Source organism: Ambystoma mexicanum, chromosome 1q (genome assembly GCF_040938575.1).
Source record: "Ambystoma mexicanum isolate Mex_15411 chromosome 1q, UKY_AmexF1_1, whole genome shotgun sequence".
Lineage (NCBI taxonomy): Eukaryota > Metazoa > Chordata > Amphibia > Caudata > Ambystomatidae > Ambystoma > Ambystoma mexicanum.
In genome coordinates this window covers 227,851,680-227,867,341 of record NC_090922.1, presented here as the reverse complement: position 1 = coordinate 227,867,341, position 15,662 = coordinate 227,851,680, and positions in this window count along the sequence as shown.

The following is a 15,662-nucleotide window of genomic DNA, read 5'->3' as shown; positions in this document are numbered from 1 at the left end:
CCACTAACCACTGTACCACGACCAAAAGGTGGTGCCTTGTGACGGAGCACTCCGCGGCTGGTCTCTTCCCTGGTGGTGCAATGATCTTCGCTTTCCTCGACGACGAGAGCATCTCTTCTTCTGGCAAAGTCCCGACTTGCATCCACCACCAGGAACAACTGCCCCCGCCGGAGCTGTCTCTTCACTGTCAAGGTACCGTGTCCACCTGGCTTCCCTTGTGACGGTTAGCGTGAGGTGTCTTAAATCCTTACCTTTCCACTGGGTCACCTCCAGACCTTCTTAACTTTTGTTCTAAACTGGTCCAACCTTTCTGTGACATTTTGCTACAAAGACCTGAAGTGCATTTCCACTGTGATACTTTTGGGACATACCGCCTTGCCTCTCTCCGAGTGGGCCTGGCCTCTGAACTTTGTGATCTACAGTAGACCCTGCCTTGCTTGTCTTGCATTTGCTTCGTAAAAGTGTTGGTACCGAGTTGGTTTTATACCCTGCCTTTCTCTCTCCCGTTCTAACGAATATTAGAGTGCCATCTAGGTTAAAGCATTCACCTCTGTCTGCAAATAAGTGGTGCCGGTGAACCTAGACTTGTCGAAATATTGTTAGGGGATTGATATACTTATAGTAATTGTGATTGAAGTTGTTTTCCGTATTAGTGCCAGTGTGTTTTTCATAGATGTGTCCTTAAATAAATAATTATATATCTTTACACCCAAGCTCTGATCAGTGTTTGCTTGTTCTACTGTGTAAATTGCCCTATCTTTTATACTCCAAATACTGCCTAACTCATCTTGAGAGAAGTCTGACTGCTCAGCCACAGCTACCAGGTAAGTCTGGGTGGTACAGACTGCTACCAATTGGGTTTACTGCTAACTCCTGTAGACTTAAACTTTTTGCAGTGGTCCCAGAGGGAACTGCACAGGTTTCTGCCTAACAGGGACACATAAGTACGTGTCGAAGCATAGACCGTATGTGCGAATGTGAGTAGACGGACGAGTGGAATACTGCGATGTTTGGGGTGCTACGCGATTCTTTCACTTCAGGGACCCACAAACTCCTTATTTTGGTGGGGGATTTGCCTCCGCGCATACGTGGGTCTACTTTTGTATTTTCAGATGTGAACGGTGAGTTGCATATGCATTTTTCATACTCTGGTTGCCCCTGTGTATCGCATAACTCTATTCTTACCTTAACTCAGTGGTCTTCAAACTTTTTTGGCCAGGGCCCCCCTGAGCAAAATTTGGGCAGGTCGGGACCCCCCAGAAATGCCAAATGGACAGTATATATTGCGCGCCGTCACCTGCTCCCATCAAAGTCGCTGGGCTCCCTCATCCCACTCCTACCCAGTCGCTGGTCTCTCCCCACCCCATCACACACCCAGGGCTCTCCCCACTCTGCTCCCATCACTATCCCATGGTTCCCGCCCATTGTGCTCCCACCATAGTCCCTCGGTTCCCCCATCCCGTTCCCAACACAGTCTGAGGGCCAGTGGCGGCTGGTGAATCTTTTTTAAGTGGAAGGGCATTAAGGGGAGGTTCGGGGGGGTTTCCCCCTGTGAATTTTTTTTTAAATAATAGGTTAAAATGTTGCATTGTAGAGCGACTGACCCTGAGGGAGTTGGAGGTAGAGGAGTGAAGAGCTCGAGAGGGGAGGTATTTGCGGAGGAATAGCTGAAGGTATTTTGGACCGAGGCCCCAGAAAGCCTTGTGGACAAGGCAGAGGGTTTTGAATGATAGATGTCCGGTAAAAAGATACCATCCCTGTCCCCTGGGCCCCACTGGTCCTAACACAATGAACATGATTATGTGTATATGCAAGGCGCTGCACATTCATACAGCAATCACTCTATCATTCACATGAGCATCCATCACCATACACTCACTCATAACGCATCCATACACATGTTTAAATAAAAACAATGAACATAAACGTACCTTCTGCATTGGCCTGTGTGTGGGTGCTGCTCCAGCTGCTCTGTCCGTATGTGCGAGGAGGCGCAGGAGCTCCCCCTCGGACATACAGACATGCAGTGCCCCAGCCAGCATTTCCAATGAGCTATGCAATGCTGGCGAAGCAAAACGCCCCAGCACTTGCATGGCTCAGTGAGCATGTGCGGCTGGGGAACTAAACTGAACTGTCAAAGGGAAACAGTGTTTCCCTTTGACAGTTCAGCCAGCCCAGGAGCACTCCATTAGCTGGATAAAGCAGCTGAGGGAGTGCTCACTGTTTCACTGGGCTGGCTCCTTAGCTCCTCCATAATGGGTGAGGGGCCACTATGCAGTTAGTAATGTTGACCATTGTTGCTGAATATATCACAATTTACTTACATTTTAACACAAAGCACCCCTTTCGGTACTATTGAAACAGTGGGCTTCATAACTACTCTGGCGGTAGCTGTGCCGGTAAAACCGGCACGGCTGCCACTGGAGTTGCATCCGGGTCTGGCACCCGCGAATGGGCAATTACTAGGTCATGCCGAGTTAGGCGGACATGATAATTGCCCTTTCGAAGGTGCCGGTAGATCCCCATTCCCATTTGAGCCCCATATGGCTCAAATGGGAAGGGGGAGCTCGGATGCACCGGCACCGTTAATAACGGTGCCGGTGCATCCGACGAGCTGAGGTCAGACCTGGCGGGGGCTGTCAAGCACCCACGAGCACAACTCTTACTATGGCGGAACGGTAGCAACGGTGCCGGTAGCTTACCAGCACCGTTGTTACTGGTCCGCCATAGTAGTAATGAGGCCCAGTCTGTGACTAAAGGAATGAATATCCATTTACAACTGTGGGCCACTTTTTCATTGTTGCCTGAGACAGTTTCATGCTTCAGCCCGCCCATGTGGGCCACCCCTGCCCATTTCTTCCAATCTAAAAAAAAAAAAAAATAAAAAAAAAAAAAATCTTTTTTCATGCTGAGCTCTCAGGGCCCCCCTGGGATGCACCCGCGGACCCCTAGGGGGTCGCGACCCACAGTTTGAATACCACTGCCTTAACTGGAGCTTTCCGGGGTTTGAGTATACATTTTTTGTGTTGCTGGGTGCCACTGCGTATTGCGTAATGCTTTTTCATCTCACGGAAGCTCTCAACATCTCACATACGCATTTTATTGTTTTTTGGGATGCCTGTGCATTACGCATTCAGTATTTTTGTCACCTGGGGTACTTTTGAGCTTTGCTGGACCACAGAAGTATATTTGCCATCACGTACACTGTCGCCTCACTGTAATTGCCCAGGACAATTTCTTGATGTGCCTTCCATTGTTCAATTACACCTGTAACATGAGTGAAAAAGCCCCAAGAGGGAAAGGTGGCAGAGGTGGCCAGGGTGGGTATCAGGGATGTGCAGTGGAAACTGCTGTCCCACCCCCAAGGATTCTGGGACCTGCAGTGGAAGCTGCTGTCCCACCTCCAAGGGTTCCGGGACCTGTAGTGGAAGCTGCTGTACCAGCCCCAAATGTCCTGGGACGTGCAGTGGAATCTGCTGTCACATGCCCGAAGGGTAAGCGACGTGCAGTAGAAGATTCTGTCCTAGGCCACTAGTGGTCCAGCATCTGGGGCCCGGAGTGGCCCCAGCCACACAGGGTCAACACCATCACCACCTGCCAAGAAGGCAAAGCCTGCACAGCAGGAACAGGCTCAAACCCATGGCATGGCACAGGACACCGGCAGGTTGAGGAAGAGGAACTTCAATGATGAAGAACTCCAGAACTTCATGGACTACGTGACCAAGCACCACCATGACATGTGCCTGAAACCGGGGAGCACACATACACCGCTCAGCATATGGTGCATTGGCAGCATGTCACGGATGATATAAACACCTTAGAGTATGATAAGTGCACTGCTGCCCAGGTCATGAAGCATTGTAATGACCTCCACCATCGCACCAAGTCCAAGATGGGTGGCAACCTTGCCTCTGCTATGGCAACTAGAGTGGGTTCACCAGAGGAGGAGGAGCTCACTGCGGATGAACAGGCTATGAGCTAATTCATTCATATGGAATAGGTGCATGGTGTGGGAAGCCTGCCAGATTACGAGGGCACGTGAGTGATCAAGATTGTGAATCCTGAGGATGTGTAGGGAAACATAACAAAGATGTATGATTGTTCTGCGCTTCTGCCTGCATTTTAATGACTGCCCTGGGTGAACCATGTCATGGTGTACTGACTCCTGTCCAGTGTACTCAAGAGTGGATACAACCCATGTGTTGTCCATCCCTTTCACATGTCTGTTTGACAGTACTCATCCCCCACTAGCATACCCAGCCAACATCTGCAATATGCTACCACAACGTGCCATCTCGTTAGTTGCATCAGTGATGTCAGTGACTCTGCTCTGCTAGACATGTGCTTGTATTTGAAGCACGAGTTAGACTTCATGCACTGCATGGTGTAGATGTTACGCTCACCTGGTATCCACAGGGACGCCACCCAGCCGGCTTAGTCCCTGGGATGCTTCTCAGTTTTGCCCTGATGTGGTCTGCGGGGAAGGTTCTGCCTTGTGGTAGAATTAGGCATGCTCTCCGTCCTGTCTTCTTTGCAGGGGCGCGTTGTCTTTCTTGGGTGAGTGCGGTCCAGTTACTTCACTGACGCCGGCCCGTTTGATATTGTTCAGGTAGGTCTCATTGCTGTTCTTTAGTTTTGTTGCTATCCTGCATGCCTTTCTTTGTTTAAAAATGTCTCTTTTTTCTCCCTTAGGTATGAGGAACTTCAGTGCGGCGAACTGGCTTGGTTGAGCCCCGCTGGTAACTGATGGCGCCTTAAGAGCGCTATGATGCGGTAAGTAAGCACTATGCGCAGCGCTGCGAATTCTTGCCTTTGCTAACCTGTGTTTTCCTTCCTTCTAGGTCGCGGTGTTCATCAGCGCAAGTGGAATGTCCGTTGTGGGGCCAGCCGAGAGGCGACCAGCCAGGTAAGCCTTTTGAGCAGTTCGTAATTTGTAAATGTCTCTACTTCTTTCTTTAATGTTGCCTCTATCTTCCTCTTTCAGGTCGTTTTGTCCAGGAGGCGTGCAGATTCGAGGAAGCTGTTTTCAGTAGCTGCGAGTGTTTAAAGATGAAGACTGCAGGTAAGATGCTGCTGCTAATGATGTTCCTTTTGTCTCCTTGCAGGTTCTGCTTCTCCGAGGTTCGAGGGAATAGCTGGACACGGTGAGCGTCACGTTGCAGGCTGCAAAGTAACACAAAGCGTGTTACTGCACCTACTCCTACACAGTTCCTTTGTAATGCGCTTGCATCTCATTTATCTTTTTAAATAGCCAGGACATACCAAACCTACTTGTGCCAGGCTCTTCAAACACAACCCTCCGAACCCCTGCCCCGGTACCACTTTCCTGCCTCATTCCTCATTCTTCACCTTCGCTCATGTCTCTCCTGAAAAAGTCGCCAGAGTTGTCTACTCCATGAAGGTCTTATGCAAACTGGTGTGCCGGTCCTCATCCAGAACCATCAAGGGCAACATCTCCGCTCTGGCAACTGCTCTTGCCGATCTCTGTAACCACTACTTTCCTGCTGTATACTTCACATCCTCCATCAAGCACCCCCTTGTGCGCCCCATCCTTACTATACCATATGCAGAGCCTTCCTGCCCAGCAATCTACAGCGACATTTCAATCACCGCCTTCCTGGGAAAACTGCTTGAGAAGTTTGCACTCCCACAAATGGACGCCCATGACATAGTTGTTGGCGGTGTCCATGTACACCAGTGTGTATTCAAAACTTCCTGAGTCACAGACACTGCTCTCAAGAACACCCATGAACAAATGGTATAAACCCCCAATTAATAATCCCCAGCTGTACTCATCCTCCTTGATATTTCATCTGCTTTTCACACAGTGAACCATTCCATCCTGATTGAAATGCTCCATGAGCGGCCAGTGGACTTGCTTAGCTCATTCCTAATCTACCATTCCGACTAAACCATTCTGTGCCCTTTCTTCTCCCCTACTTCATCCTCCACCTGTGGCGTCATGCAGCTCTCCATTCTTTTGCCATGCATCTTTGACATATACATTTCCCTGATGCAGCACTTCTTTGCCTCGTTCTCCCACAAATTCCAGTGCTATGCTGACAACCAGAGGTGTTGCTAGGGGGTGGGGGCTAAGCGGGCTATAGCCCTGAGTCTTTTGGTTGTAGCCCCGGATGCAAGCTCAGGGGTTACAACCAAAAAGCTAGCTATCCCGAGTCCTGACAGTCCCGACATTAGCATAGCCCTGGATCTTTTCCAGACCTAGCAACACCCCTGCTGACAACACACTACTCTTCAGCAAAGTTTTCCGATTGACACACTTGCACCCTCATTCCTCCTGACTGCCTCTCAGCCTTCCTGGCCTGGTGCACTGCAAATGACCTCAGCTTGTGTGCAATATCAACCGAGAGTGTCCCTATTGGATCCCCTGCAGCCTAACTCTGCCGTTCACTCTGTCCTTCCTCCATGGGATCACCCCATGCTCCCTCATCTGAAGCCAGGAATCTTGGAGCCATTTTAGACTACCCCCTTTCCTTCATGCCTCATCTTCAGGACATTGTCAAGAAATCCGACTTTCAGCTCTTGCTGCTCAAAGTAACTGTACCCTTCCACACCTTCTCACAGAGCTGCAGTGTTACACGTGCGGTGGTTCTCTCCAGGTTACACTACTGCAACAGCCTCCTCCTTAGTGTTCCTTAGTCCACCATGCAACCCCTACAGCTTACACAGATTAGGTCGGCAAGACTCATTATTTGCCTCAGGCCCACGGACCTCTCCCCTGCACTAGAAAGCCTTCAAGGGCTCACAGGCTCCGCAAGGATTACCTTGTAATCCCTGTGTATCATCCACAGGGCTATCTGGTGCCAGGTACCACTCTATCTTCAATGCTTACTGAACAAATACTCCACTTCTATACTCATACTTTCCTCTGGCAACTGCTCCCTGCATGTGAAGCACTTTGGTATTGAAAGGGCTGTCGGTGGATCCAATTCCTCTGCATGCTGCCTTCTGTGTAATAACCTCACTCTCCCTCTGCGTCTTGAGCACGACCTCCTTAAATTCCCAATAATCCTCAAGTCCTTTCTCTTCTCCACTTTCTTCTCCCACTCTCTTCTGTGCTATTGATACAGTGTACTTGTTGCCCTGACCCCCCACATCTATCATCTAATCAACTGTGTATATACTCAACTTGCTCACATGAGATTGCACATATATATATATATATATATATATATATATATATATATACATATATATATATATATATACCAAAAAACAGCGCTTTCTTCCGACTTGTTTGCGACGCGCTCAATCCTTAGTTTGTTTGCTCAAAAAACATTAAGCAGTGCATGGGTGCCCGTCCCATACGCGGTCGGTCGCGTTAATACAAAAAGAGAAGGGAAAAAGAAAGCGAAATATCGCTTCCTGGACGGCACTCTTCCTGAATCATTAAAAATCATCCAAACACGTCAAAAAAGGATCTCCATCAAACGTCCTTTATTTGTAAAGCATGGTGGACAAGTTGCAAAGGAGAGAACAAAAAACAACTACGCGTTTCACCCGAAAGGGCTTCGTCTGGTTGTAAACATAAATGACAGGCTTCCCATTTAAACACTCGTGCATGCAAGAAAGAAGTCCTTCTTTACTTTCCCTTATGTTTCCTTCTAAGACCCACTGTATGTTTCTCTGAGTGACATCTTGGAATGGTAAAAAGTATATACATATATGTCCTACATCCAATGTGTCACTTCTAAAAAGGTTACAAAAGTAGCCCATCAGATATTCATGGGCTAATATATTATCCCCATATCTATAAAGTGCATTGTGCAGTATGACAATGTGTGTTTCCACACATTTCAAAACGTTTGTACTGTTGTAGGTCATGTATTACCAGATTCTTCAAAATATGACCAAACATTCTTTTGAGAGTAAGCCATTTCCATTTAAGTTACCACAGCATAAAATCTTAAATGCCATTGCCAAAAGTGCAAAGTGCATTATAGCTGCCAATGTTTCCAATTTGTCAAGTCTCTAATATCTTGAATAAAGTGCTTAGTGCACGATAGCATCGATTAAAATGCTTTTTTGCAACACAATTATCTCTCAGTATTACATAGTACAATAGCCAGCATAATAATCAATATTTCATCCCCTCTACTGTTGCTTCAATGCAGGATAAAGTGCAATATGTACGATAGCAGCAAATATTCTATATCCTATAAATGACTAATGATACAAATAAAGTTCTAGGTGCCACATAGCAATCTTGCCAAGGTTTACACTGGTTATAAAAATGGTGTTCCTATTTGGATAAAGTGCTTAGTGCATTTTGTATATAACTTAACTAGGATGTTTATGGATACATTCTGCTTATTCACAGCAAATATTCTGTGTTATATGCATGGCAAGGGTTATAGATAAAGTACTTAGTGCAACCTTACAATTTTGACAAGGTTTATAAAAATGGTGTTCCTATTTAGGTAAGGTGCTTAGTGCATTTTTTAGGGGAGAGGGGAGAGAGGAAACAATAAAAATGATGCATTCACCAAGTGTCTAAAAAAGAGAGCCTATAACGGATTGAAAATATAACCGTATTTCAACAAATATATATGTGATGATTTTAAAAAGCCTCCTACATGTTAAAAAATGTAAGGACTGTTGTATATAGCAGTGTTTTAAAAGAAAGCATATGTCAAGGAACACCAGACCTGCAATGGTCTCATAGTCTGGGAAAAAGCATTCATATACTTATGTGCAGGCATAAGATAGATAATTCGAAAAACATCACAAAATTCAAGGAACCACTTCTAATTTCCCACAAATGTGTAGAGTTCCTCGTCCTTGTTGTGACCATCTGGGTATTTTGTTTGATAATCAACAATATATTTACATTCAGTTTGTCTCAATCTCAGTTCTCGATTACCCCCTCTCGGATTTGGTAAGATTTTATCTATGCCATAATATTTAAACGAGGAGACCTCACCATTGTGTTTTTCCTCAAAATGTTTGGCTAGGGGGTAGGTTGGATCTTTGTTTTTTATCGCATGAAGATGTTGCAGGATCCGTAATTTTACTTCTAATTTCGTACTGCCTATGTACCATAAATTACATCCACATGTTATGACATAAACCACATAAGTTGTTACACAGGTAATATGTTTTTTGATAGTCACTTCCTTCTTAGTTCGAGGATGTATGTAGTTCTTCAAGGACACCCCATATCTACAGGCCTTGCATTTGGTACATTTGTAAAAACCCCCCTGATTGCTTAGTAGCCATTGATTTGATATCTGTATCGGGGTCGAGAAAAGGCTTGGTGATAGTTCTGATTGGAGCGATTTTGCTTTCCTAAAGGTCACACTAACATTCTTCTGAATATGGCCTGCGATGTCTGGATCTCTCTGTAATAACGCCCATCGTTTGGCCAGGATTTTTTTAATGTCTTTGGCCCCATTATTGTAAGTTGTGATGAAGCGTATATTATCAGGTTTTGTTTCCAGTAGCTTCAATTCATTTTTCTCCTTATTTCTTCTGAAAATCTCAGCTCGTGTCTGTTTCGTGCATTGGTTAAATGCACTATTGATAGTCGATTTCTTATAACCTCTTGCCATAAAATTCTTTGCTGTAATTTTGGCATTTTTTTCAAAGGTTTCGTTTTCACTACAGTTCCTTTTCATTCTTAAGAATTCGCCATAGGGTATACTATTTTTTAGGCATTTTGGATGTGCACTCTTGGCATGAAGCAGTGAATTGGTGCTTGTTGGTTTCCTATAAGTTTCAGTCATCAGTATTTCATTCTTTACTGAGATCTTGATATCCAAAAATATTACCTCTGAAAGATCATGCTGTTCGGTAAATTTCAAATTGGTATCATGTGTATTCAGGATGTTAAAGAAAACCATCCATTCTTGTTCACTACCATCCCATAGTATAAATAAGTCATCTATATAACGGCGCCAAAGGATCACTTTGTTGGTGTGTATTGATAATGTTTCCTCTGAGAATAATTTTGCTTCCCAGGCTCCCATAAATAGGTTCGCATATGTTGGTGCTACCGTCGTGCCCATTGCTGTGCCACACAATTGTTTGTAATATTGGCCGTCAAACATAAAGGCATTATGTGTGAGACAAAAGTAAAGCATGTCCAATAACATTTGTGAATGATCTCTAAAACTTAGTGATTTGCTAGATAGAAAACTTTTGATGGCTTCCATTCCTTCTTGATGTTTGATACATGTATATAGAGATATCACATCTAACGTTACCAGTAAATACCCCGGTCTCCATGGTATTAGATCGACTTGTTGAAGAAAATCAGATGTATCCTTGACATATGATGGCAGTGTCTGGACAAATGGAAACAAGAATTGATCCAGGTATTTTGACGTATTCTCCAATAGAGAATCAATAGATGCCACAATAGGCCTTCCTGGTGGTGTTCTTTTACATTTGTGGATTTTTGGTAAAAAGTGTATTATTGGTAATATCGGAAACTCCTTTGTTAGAAAAGCCTTTTCTCGTGTATTCAAGAGGCCCATCTCATGCCATATTTTGAGCTTTTGATCATATTCCATTTTGTAGGCCTTGTAAGGATTTGCTGGTAACTTTTCATAATTGTCCAGTTGTCTCAATTGACGTAGTGCTTCTCGCTTGTAATTTTCTGTTTTCAAAATCACAATATTTCCTCCCTTATCTGATGCAGTTAGACTATAGACTGCAAGAAAGACAGAAGGAAAGAAGAAAAGGAAAGAGCAGACAAACCACCGAAGGTACCCTGTCTCCTATTAGACCAGTTCCTTCCGAGGAGCCGATGCAAGTAGGGAATACTAGAGGTCCTTTATCTGTGGGTGAACGTATCAGAAGGCGTACTCAGGGTCTTTGTATGTATTGTGGAGAGAGCTCTCACTTCGTTAAGGAATGTCCCCATACTCCCCCTAGGAAGGCGGAAAACTCCAGCGCCCGACCGTAAGGGGAACGACGGTGCAGGGTTCCAGAGTTACTAGTTCCCTTTAAAGCATTCCCAGGGTTCAACAAGATTTATCCACAGAAAATCAGATGATAGTACTTGAAGTTACGCTAGCCTGGGGTAGCACAAGATTGGAAAACGTGCCCGCACTTATCGATAGCGGAGCCGCAGGAAATTTTTTAGATGACACATTTTCTACTAAACAAGGGATTCCAAAAGTACCCAAGGCATTAATGATCCCGGTTGAGAGTGTGGACGGTAGCCCTCTTACTTCCGGTCCCATAAAAGACCACACGTCTCCTCTCCCGATGACTATAGCGGCACATCAAGAGATCCTGAAATTAGATTTAATCAAGACTGCACATTATCCTGTAATTTTAGGATTGCCATGGCTGAGATTTCACAACCCCTTTATTAACTGGAGAGCTGGTACTCTTTTTTTGGGGTCAGAACATTGTGTTCACAACTGCCATAATTTAGTTGCCTCCACCTCCAAGAACAAGCACTCTCTAGAGTCTTTTTCTGTCACAAATAAGATTCTTAACGAAGTAAACACTCTTCCTCAGGAATATCAGGAATTCCACCAGGTCTTTGCAAAAACAGAATTCACCGAATTACCACCTCACCGCAGAGATGACTGTAGTATAGATCTGATTCCGAATAGTCCTCTCCCCTTTGGCCGCATGTACATATTGTCCGCCAAGGAAAAAGAGGCACTGAAAGAATATCTGAAGACAAATCTAGAAAATGGCTTAATCACGGAATCCACCTCTCCTGCAGCGGCGTCACTCTTCTTTGTTCCATAGAAAAACACGACCGAGTTACGTCCCTGCATTGACTTCAGAGGGTTAAATAAGATCACAGTGCCGGACAAGTATCCCATGCCGCTTATCCCGGATATCTTGGAAGCGCTTAGAGGAGCTAGACTCTACACTAAACTGGATCTACGCGGTGCTTATCACCTCATCCGCATAAGAAAAGGGGACGAATAGAAGACCGCCTTTCGGACACCATTTGGTCATTTCCAATATAGTGTAATGCCATTTGGATTAGCCAATGCCCCGGCAATATTCCAACGGTTTATGGACCACATTTTTGCAGATATAGCCCTACATTTTGTCATTGTCTATTTAGATGACATTTTGGTATTTTCATCCACCCTTGCAGACCATGTCATTCATGTTAAAGAAGTCTTACACAGACTACAGAAGAACCATCTCTTTTGTAAATTAGAGAAATGCGAATTCCATAAAGACAAAGTGGCATATCTAGGGTATATCCTGTCCGATCAAGGAGTCTCCATTGACCCCTCAAAGGTGTCAGCTATCCTTGATTGGCCAGCCCCCAAGTCAGTTAAAGAAATACAGCGATTTCTTGGCTTCGCGAATTTCTACAGGCGCTTCATTCCTCATTTTTCTACCCTAACCCATCCCATCACTCATCTGCTAAAGAAAGGGGTTGTATTTCGGTGGACAAATGAAACTCAGGAATCCTTTCAGGAGCTAAAAGCCCTATTTACTAGAGCTCCTATCTTGGCAATGCCGGATCAGCTTCACAGATTCATAGTGGAATCAGATGCCTCAGACCAGTGTATTGGAGCGGTTCTGTTACAACCGGACGACAGGGGGTTCGAAAGACCCATTGCTTACCTATCGAAGACTCTGTCCCCGGCAGAAGTAAATTACACGGTTCTCGAGAAAGAGTTGCTCGCGATCAAGAGGGCTTTTGAAGAATGGCGTCATTTACTTTTGGGAGCATTATTTCCTATTGAAATAAGAACCGACCATCACAACCTCCGAGCACTGCAATATGCCCAAACTAACAATAGTAGACAAGCTAGATGGGCGCATTTTTTTTCACCCTTTCGGGTTACATTCACTTTCATACCGGGCAAGACTAATCTCAAAGCGGATGCTTTATCCCGCAGTAATCCACTAAAAGGAGCTCCCTTTCAGCCTGAACCTATGTTTCCCAACCTGGTCACAGTGCCTCTTGTCCATTCTTTTCTTCAAAAGGTAGCACTAAGGACAAGAAATCTAGACTTGGATCAGGACGATACCCTGCGAGAACTAGGACTTACTGCTGATCGGGGTCTTCTTTTCAGGGAAGACAAGATGTACCTTCCCGATCAAGAACTACAATTAGAGGTACTTAAAATGTGTCATGACTCCAAGGCAGCCGGGTATAGAGGTACTCTCAATACTACAGAACAAATTCAACGGCACTTCTGGTGGCCGACACTTCGCAAGGATGTAATGGACTATGTCGCGTCTTGTCCGGTGTGTCTACAAACCAAGACCCCAAGGATTTCTCCTATTGGCAAACTTATCCTGACCCAAATTCCTACGAAACCTTGGCAAATAATATCAACGGACTTTATCGTGGATTTACCAAGGTCAGAGGGTTGTAATACCATCATGGTGACGATAGACTCTTTGACCAAATTGGCGCATTTCGTCCCTCTCCCATCTGTTCCATCTGCACCTGTTATGGCCAGGGTATTCGTGGAACGCATTTTTTCACTCCACGGACTACCGGAGGTCATTATCTCGGATCGAGGACCACAATACACGTCACAGTACTGGAAACATGTTTGTTGTTTACTAGGGATCTCAAGGGCGCTCAGTTCAGGATACCACCCTCAGACCAACAGCCAGACTGAACGTTTAAATCAAACCCTGGAAGCATATCTAAGATGTTATATATCAGCTTTACAAGATAATTGGAAGGCTTTACTGCCTATAGCAGAATTTGCTTATAATAATGCGGTTCATTCCACCATACGTGTTAGTCCTTTCTTTAGTACATTTGGATTTCATCCGGAGGTGTACCCATCGACTGTTTCCACGGATACTTCCTATCCGGATTTAGACGGGTTAATAACCTCCATTCAACAAGGACATCGAAATGCACAGGTAGCTCTAAAGGATGCTCATGAACGCTATAAAATACAAGCCGACAAACATCGGAGTCCCACACCTTCCATTCAAGTTGGTGACAAGGTCTGGTTGTCGAGTAAATATCTCCCCAAGAGTTTGAAACCTTCAAAATTATCGCCGAGATACTTTGGACCCTTTTTGGTTCTTGAAAATAAAGGCCTGGCTGCTTTCAAGTTACGTCTCCCTTTTTCTTGGAAACGCATACACCCTACATTCCATGTTTCTCAGTTGAAGCCTGACGTACAATCCCGATTCCATGTGTCCAAGAAGGGAACTCCCCTCCGGTCCTGACAAGTGAAGGACCAGAATACGAAGTCTCCTCGATCTGTGATTCACGCTATAGAAGAGGGGTGTTACAGTTTCTTATAGACTGGAAGGGATATTCTCAGGCGGAACGTTCTTGGGAACCCGCCTCAGCGGTTCATGCTCCCCGTTTGGTTAGCAGGTTTTACCAGCTACATCCTGGTAAACCGGGTTTCGTCGCCCTTCGGAGGGGGCATACTGTCACGTCCGCTCCCTCTAGGGGGCGGCTCACGTGGACTTTCTGGCACAGGTGGAGACGGATTTCATGCATCGCCTCTACCTCCTCCAACATGGTGGTAGCAAGGAAAAGCAGCGCTCCAGCCTTCCGAATCCGAGAGTGTCGGATGACTCCGCCCCCAACCAGGCAGAATGGATTTCCTTCGGCGGCGTCTTCGGTCCAGCGCGTTGCTACTGTTTTCAGAGGCCACGCTCCGTGAGTTCGTAATTCTAGGATAGCTCTCTTTACCCTTCGAATACTCCGCTTGTCTGTAATCTTTCAACCGTCCCTCCCTTTTCTCAGTATCAGACTCCTCTAACCGTGGTCCTCTTCCCGACCAGCTCTCCATACACTTACACCGAAGGCATTGGTTCTACACTCTGCAGTACGTATAGTTCCGTACCCCCCCCAGCATACAACATACTTTCATTCATTCCATCACTAACCTTTCTCCATTCTTCAGTCTCTTCAGCAAGGACAGGGAGTTACTTTCTACCACGCGCTGAACAGAATACAACCTTCGTGCAAGCCGTCTTACACCCCCTCAACAGACATTCAGATTTAAAGGTATATCGCTCACCAGAGTCCTACTGCAGCAACCTCTCCCTTTTCTAAACACCACCTGGTTTCTCTCTTCAGGATAGTTCGCGATCGCAAGTCCAACTCCCGAAGTCTCTCCTGGGAATCAAGACTCGCCCATCGCTTCTTTTGAGTTCCTGGTACAACAGGGTTTTCTCCCCCACGAGGGTTTCCCTGACTTCCCCTCCTCGACCTGGGTTTCTCCGGCGCGGGGAGAGGAGGTTAGGTGAGCTTTCCATTCATCTCTACGAATTGTTACTGGACCAGGTTAGTGTTGTCTTGTTGTTTATCTGATATCTGCAGTGGGGACTGTGAACACCAAACCTTTGGATATAAAAAGGTACATAGACTGTGACATATGCTTTCTTTTAACACACTGCTATATACAACAGTCCTTACATTTTTTAACATGTAGGAGGCTTTTTAAAATCATCACATATATATTTGTTGAAATACGGTTATATTTTCAATCCGTTATAGGCTCTCTTTTTTAGACACTTGGTGAATGCATCATTTTTATTGTTTCCTCTCTCCCCTGTCCCCTAAAAAATGCACTAAGCACCTTACCTAAATAGTAACACCATTTTTATAAACCTTGTCAAAATTGTAAGGTTGCACTAAGTACTTTATCTATAACCCTTGCCATGCATATAACACAGAATATGTGCTGTGAATAAGCAGAATGTATCCATAAACA